The sequence below is a fragment of the Eubalaena glacialis genome, chromosome 1 (genome assembly GCF_028564815.1).
Source record: "Eubalaena glacialis isolate mEubGla1 chromosome 1, mEubGla1.1.hap2.+ XY, whole genome shotgun sequence".
Classification (NCBI taxonomy): Eukaryota; Metazoa; Chordata; class Mammalia; order Artiodactyla; family Balaenidae; genus Eubalaena; species Eubalaena glacialis.
In genome coordinates, this window is record NC_083716.1 from 237895519 (window position 1) to 237902797 (window position 7279).

Genomic DNA, 7279 nt, shown 5'->3' on the forward strand with positions numbered 1-7279 from the left:
ACATGTTTACTTTTTTGAAACTGTACTGTATAGGCTGTTAATGAGATTCTTGAGAAGTTGTGATGAACTCAGCATTGAGGCTAGAGCTTGCTTCTCCCCTTTCCCCCCAGTCAGTCCCTGCACAGGTGATGCTAATGATGTGCTCAGTGTAGCTCGCAGATTGGCGATCAGAAACCCGCTACAAACTGTGATTGGATGCGAATTCTCTTAGCTCCTTCCACGAATGTTGGCCCTGCCTAGATGTCGTGAAGCTTCCCAGAATGCATAGTCATTCACTGTAGATCTCTTACTGAAATGCGTATTTTATTTAATGTAAGTATATTTTGGAACAGATTTGTAATTTGTACAATTTAATGCTTTAATTATTTTTTTCTATTCTCATTTAGTTTGTATTTTCATTGTATAGAGCAGACAGAAAGATGTTGGGTCAAGCAACTATTGAAGAGAAATACAAAGAAAATATAAAAGACACAGTATTCGTTCTGTCCAAATGCAACGAGAATTTGGCTTTTGAAAATCAGCTCCTGTTTTCAGGTCCAGATGGGGCAAAGAAGTTTCGGGACCCTTTGAAGCTAGATCTGGATGAATTAAAAAAAAATAATAATAATAGCAGGGAGCCCTTTCTCACGTGCTGCCCAGAGGAAACTGGCTGGAGCGCAGCCCAGCCAGGGGCGTGGTGTTTCTGCCGTGGTCCTGTGTCTGTGAGCCACTGTGCAAGACAGCCAGACCCTCGTGCTCTGGGGACGGGAGAGATACCTCAGGAGTCGGCCCAAACAAAGTCTGATGCCACTGAGACCGCCCCTGTGGCCTTCCGAGTTGCTCTGGTTCTGGGCCCCGTCTCGGGGGTGAGTCTCCCAGGCCTTGGAGGGCCAGGAATCAGTGGCACCACTTAGCCATTCTTGGGTCAGGTCAGTGCACTTCCGAGTCAGAGCACCGAGGAGAGGTGAGTGGCTTTATTATAGCGTTCGACATCTGAACCCTTGGAATCATATGCAAAATAAGTATCCGTATGGTTTTGTCTGCTGCTCACCTAACACGCTCCAGTTTACCTGACAGCCTCCTTAGGCCTCTGGATTCCCCCGTCCACCAGCTACCCGGTCTGGCTTGTTTTTCTTAATTTGTAACATAATCCCAGATTATGAGATCAGTCTGTCCTGGAGATCAGCGGGGGAGGAATTTGGGCCATGCTTCCCATTTGTAGCCAGGAATCATGCCCATTAGACTGGAGGGTGACCCTGGCTGACGGGCCACTCCGTTGGGTGCGCAGAGCAGGAAGGATGGGGCTGGTTAAGGGCATGGCGGTGTCTCTGGGGCCCAGAGCCTGTCAGGCACAGTCACCCTGGCGGGGGCGGGGGGGGGGGCGCTCCAGTTCACATACTTCAACTCACCAACTGGCCTCAGAGCCATCCCCTGCTAGGTGGGTCAGCAGGGCAGCAGCTGGCCGTCCACACGCCTGATTGGTGCCCCTGTGACCCAGGGCGCACCGCTGTCTGCCAGCTCTAGCCCGAGTCATTTCACGTCCCCCAGCTCTCCCAGGGGCACCCTCCCCTGGTGGTGCGGACAGAGGTGGAAGAAATGATGGCAGCGCCCGTAGTGAAATGGAAACGTGTGTGATGCAGGAGAAGACTGTGCCCTCTGGACCAGACTGAAAGAGAGAGGATCCCTTGTTAATTCTGACCTCACACAACGTAGAAAAATACTTTGCTTATCAGGGGTCAAGCAGTTCTTCAAAAATGACATTTCCACGTAACTGGATCATCCCTTTCTGTCCAGTGGCGATCTCAGAGGCGTTTTACCTCCCTGCCCCCTCCCATCTTGTTAAGGAGCCCACCCAACTTGGCCCATCTCCGTGGGCCAGTGGTACTGTGCTGGGTGCTTGGCCAGCGGGGCCCGTGGCACCTTTTGGTGGCTGCGGGACACTGCCCTCCAGGACTTTTGTTTCCTGGGGTCTTTTTCCCACTCTTAGGCCAAAGTAACATTTCTGGCGGCCATCCATGTGCCCCACCAGCGCAGAGACAGTTGATGATTTCTGATTTGCGGGGGGGTGGGATGCCGAGCCTCTGGCCAGCCAGACCAGCCCTGGGGCCGGGTGGGGTGGGGCAGGCCTGGGGCATGATCCTGTGGCACAGCTCTGACTCTGAAGGTCAGTTGGAGCCCCACGACTCTACTGTTTAAAATGGGGTATGTCAGCTGCGTGTTTTTCAGGCACACTTGGAAGGAAACAGCTCCCCAGGGTAGCCCTCTCAGAAGGAGAAGGCCCACATCTCGCCTCTCACCTTCCCTCAAACACACCCCCTGCAGGCTACCGCCTTTGCAGCCTTTCTAAGGAGCTGGGCCGAGCGTAACTCGGGTGTCGAGCATTGACCTCCCGGCCTTGTGTCTCCTCTTTCCCTGCAGCCCTGGTCTTCGCACCTCCTGTGTGCTCCTTTCAACCACTGTGCGTTGTTGCAGAACGCTGGCCCCAGGGAGCAGTGTCGTGGGTTATGGGTAGCTTCACAAGACGCCCTGCTTTACCTGCCCTCGTCTCCAAGCACTGAAAGCCTGAGGCCTGCTTGTCTGATCGACCGACCTCAGATAAGTCGGGCTTTGCACATGGCTGGAGAAGTCTGCAGTACAAACTTCATGTTAAAACGTTGCCCTATTCAGACCATTTGCAGTAGCTAAACCATTTTGAATGTAGTCTTTGAGAGGAACATGTTCCTTCGTGTTTGCCGGTTTCAGTGCTCCGAAGTGTCCGTGCATGTCTTCCTCTGCCCTTCGTTACACTCCCGGGGCTTGCACACTTGTCTAGGAATACTTCACGGCTTCGGGAGGCGACAGCGCCCTTGCCCGTGGCTTGGCCGCAGCCAGGCCGCTCTGGGACATCTGGGGGCAGAGGCAGCATGTCTTTGTCTTAGGGCAGCAGAAGCGGAGTCAGCAGTCCTGCCGGATGCTGGAGCTTAGCAAAATAATCTCGGAGGGCAAACGCCCAGGCAGTGGTGATCACCACAACGTGTTACGTGTCTTCAGGGGACAAATCCCAGTGTTCCCTGGGTTGCTCCGTTAGCCCCACCCTTCTTTCTTTAAAGAACTGCTGTGAAAAAACCAAATTCCTGTTACCATCGGACTTTTTGCTGATTTGATTATCAGATCAAGCAGAATTTTTTTCTTATAAAAAGTCCAAGATGTTAGCCACCACAGGGGACACGGGCTCGAGCCCTGGTCCGGGAAGATCCCACATGCTGTGGAGCAACTAAGCCCGTGAGCCACAACTACTGAGCCTGCGCTCTAGAGCCCGCAAGCCTAGAGCCCGTGTCCGCAACAAGAGAAGCCTGCGCACTGCAACTAGAGGAAGCCCGCACACAGCAACGAAGACCCAACACAGCCAAAAATAAATAAATTAATAAATTAATTTAAAAAAAAAAAAAGATGTTAACCACCAATGGCAGCTTCAATGAGACCCTTTCCCAGGTGGTGCAATCTGTTCCGGGGTCGTTTCACTTCCATCCACTTAAAAATGTTTAATCTTGGAAAGTCAGGTTTGCTACAAGTTCATTATTCATAAAATAAAGTGTCTAGTAAGATGCTAATATATAGTTTTAGGAAAATAATGTTTTCCTTTGCCAAGGAGGAACTCGGAAAATGAGAAAACCTGTCACACCCTTCTTCCCGACGCTCCCGTGGCCCGGCCTCAAGCAAGTCCAGCAGGTTGGAGGGGCCAGTGCAGAGGGGCCCATATCACCTGCTGAGGTTACCGCTCACGCCCTGGGGTTCCATGGGTTACCAAAATTGATTTATTGAAAGAATTGTAGTTTGAAAAAAGTTCTTCAAAACACTCCGTGACAGAGGCCTTTGGGGACCTTGCATTGTTAAGAATGTCTGTTTATTCGTGTCAAGCTGTATAAACTGAATTATAATCTCTTTTTAAATATCCATCTTAGGGCTCATTCACTTTCATTGCCAAATGCACTGGGCCAGAGTTCTTCCGGTAAATTCACTGTTCCTTTTGGTTTGGTTTGGTTTTTAACTTATGGCCAGTTGGAAGAAATACTCCATGTCCCAAGAGCTCCCGGTGCTGGAGGGGAGACTACGGACAGGCCCCGTGCACTGCAGTCCAGGACAAATGCTGGGCCGGGGCCAGGGGCCCGGAGAGAGGGTTAGCACTGGCTGCGCGTGGGCCGGCACCTCGTGTTCCCCCCACAGGGCACATCCAGGGATGCTCCCCCTGCTCTGGTACCCGAGTGAGGCCTGTTGGGTCTCCTCTCCGCCTGGCAGGACTCACTTGTCTGTGTTGTATTTTTTGGCGCTGGATCCTCATCGCCTCGGTGTCAGCCCTCATCTTCGGCACGACGCATCGTTCCCAGGAGATGCGTGGTGCTTGATGGCCAAAGATTGTTTTGTCTCCTAAGCCAGTCGTTACCAAACAGCTCTTTTTAGAAATTTGTTCCAACCTCAGTACCCCTGTTCACCTGCGTCCTCCCTTCCCCCAACCAGGATGAGGTTGGGAGCCATAGCTGGGGGCAGCGCTAGGGAGAAAGAGCCTTGATGCAGCCTATTCCGAAGCGGTTTCAGCCTCAAGTTCGAGTCTGAGCAGAGAAAGCCTGTGTCCCGGGCGAGCACGGTGGCTGGGTGGAGCCGGTGTGGTCGCTGGTGTCTCGCCAGGCCGGTGACCGGGGTGTGACACGGACCACAGTCTCTGCACAAGGGCAGCAGCGCAGGAAGGCCCGGCCACAGCCGGCTGAGACCAAAGCAAACGTGGGCGGCCGCCTCACGTGCTGCCAGAGGGCTTCCTAGGACAGCCCGTCCCGTGCCACGTCTTCCCACGCATCCAGAAGAAGCACCTGGGCCTGGCACACAGAGCCCCCTGTGGCTGGGCCTGTCCACCCTGCCAGCCGCTGTGCCGGGGACCCTGGCCTCAGAGCAGTGCTTGCCCACCTTGTGGTGAGGCCCGCTCTCCCCAGACTCTGAGCTTCCCTCCTGGGGCTCCTTTCAGGATTCAGTTCAGGTGGTGCCCCCCGTGAAGCCTGTCTCACAGGTGGATGGGCAGTTCCTGGAGTGTCCTCATCTCGCCCAGGCTTCCAGAAGCACCAAGGAAGTGGTCCACGCTTGCTCGCATGTGTATTTCCGCCTGTCCCGGGCGTTGGTCAGCATCTGGAGCACAGGGCCTCACCTTAGTCATCCGGCAATAACTGAGCAGGTTCTTACGATGTGATGACTTAACGTTGAGTAGATGTAGCAGGAGCTTAAGAGCACAAGTCGGCCAGAGGCAAGCCTGCTCGGGACAGGCCCCTGCCGGAGACGGGGCACGCCGGCAGGCCCAGGCCACACGGGCCGGCAGACCACCTGCCCTTCAGCGGACAGGCGCCATGTCTGAACTGCTTGCTTAGCTTGAGTCAACGGCTCTGTGGAAAATCCTGCAGAAAAAGGAGGAACAGTATCCAGCAGACTCAGGATGAACATGACGCTGGGAATGAAGTGTAGGATTTAAACTTTTTCAGGGGAAAAGAAGTCCACGTGTTTAGGAAAATGCAGTAAACAGCACCTTTGACCCGGAATCAAAAATTCATAAGGAGGGGCTTCCCTGGTGGCGCAGTGGTTGAGAATCTGCCTGCCAATGCAGGGGACACGGGTTCGAGCCCTGGTCTGGGAAGATCCCACATGCCGCAGAGCGGCTGGGCCCGTGAGCCATAATTACTGAGCCTGCGCATCTGGAGCCTGTGCTCCGCAACAAGAGAGGCCGCGACAGTGAGAGGCCCGCGCACCGCGATGAAGAGTGGCCCCCCACTCGCCACAACTAGAGAAAGCCCTCGCGCAGAAATGAAGACCCAACACAGCTATAAATAAATGAATAAATTAATTAATTAATTTTTAAAAAAAGAAATAACTAATAGCAACAAAAAGAAATAATGCTAATAAAATCTTTAAAAAAAAATTCATAAGGAGACTACAGGCTAAGATGAAATGGCAACAGAATGAAACTATAACCATAATAATAAATGCACAACAGTACAGGGCAGGACCGATGCTGGGAAAACAGCAATGATGTGGAGACAAACTTGATCAATTCTCCCAGAATGCAGACGAGGACAACAGAGACAAAAGCCATCTGCAGACAGAGGACAACAGGACAGAGGGGACTCGTGCTTGTGGCTGAGATGGAGCCACAAGACTGGATTAATCTCCTCTGTGTACCAGGAACAGGGACAAAGATGAACTATGCATACTGTAAATTGCAATATCACGATTAGTCATTAGCAAAATGCAAATCAAGACCACTTCACACCCACAAAGATGGCTAAAATTTTTTTTTTAATGTTTTTTAATTAAAAACAACAAAACAACCAGGCATCAAATGTTGCTGAGGATGTTGAGAAATTGGAATCCTCAGGTTAAATATAAAGTTACCATATTACCCAGCAATTCCACTCCTAATTATATAAGCAAGAGACCTGAAAATACATCTCCACGTGAAAACTTGTACATGAATGCTCAGAGCAGCGTCCTTTATAATAGTGACAAACTGGAGACAATCCAAATGCCCATCAAGTGATGAATGGAAAAGCGGAATGTGGTATAGCCAGGCAATGGAATAGTAATCGTCAGCAAGAAGGAATTACTGATACATGCTACAACCTGGACTGAAGCCTTGAAAACATTCTCCTAACTGAAAGAAGCTAGACACAAAGGCCACATGCTGTATGATTCCATTTGTATGAAGCACCCAGAAAAGGCAAGTCTATAGAGATAGAAAGTGGCTTGTTGATAGGGGTTGTGGTGAGGAGGAAGAGGGGACTGAATGCTAACGAGTACAGTGTGTCTTTTTTGGGTGAAGAAAATGTTCTGGGAGTAGATGGTGATGGGTGCATAACCTTGTGAATACTAAGTTTTACACTTTAAAAGGGTGACATTTATGGTATGTGAATTATATGTTTTTAAACATTATTGAGAAATTAAGATGGAAAACTAAAATATGTTCAGTTACCCACAGGAAGGCAAGCAAAAAGAAACAGAGTTGAGAACCAGATGAAACAGATAGAAAGCAAATCATAAAATGGTAGCTTTAAGATTTATTACCATTTAATAATTATATGTAAATGGTCTAATACACCCAAAGACGAAGACTTACAGAGTGGATTACTATAGTGTGGAGAGGTGTTACCATTGTGGAAAACTGGATAAGGGACTCTGTATCATTCTTACTACTGCATTAAACTTACAAGGATCTCAATAAAATTTTAAATTAAACTATATACCCAGCACCCTAGAAGGTATTGATAAAATTGACAATACCTAGTAATCA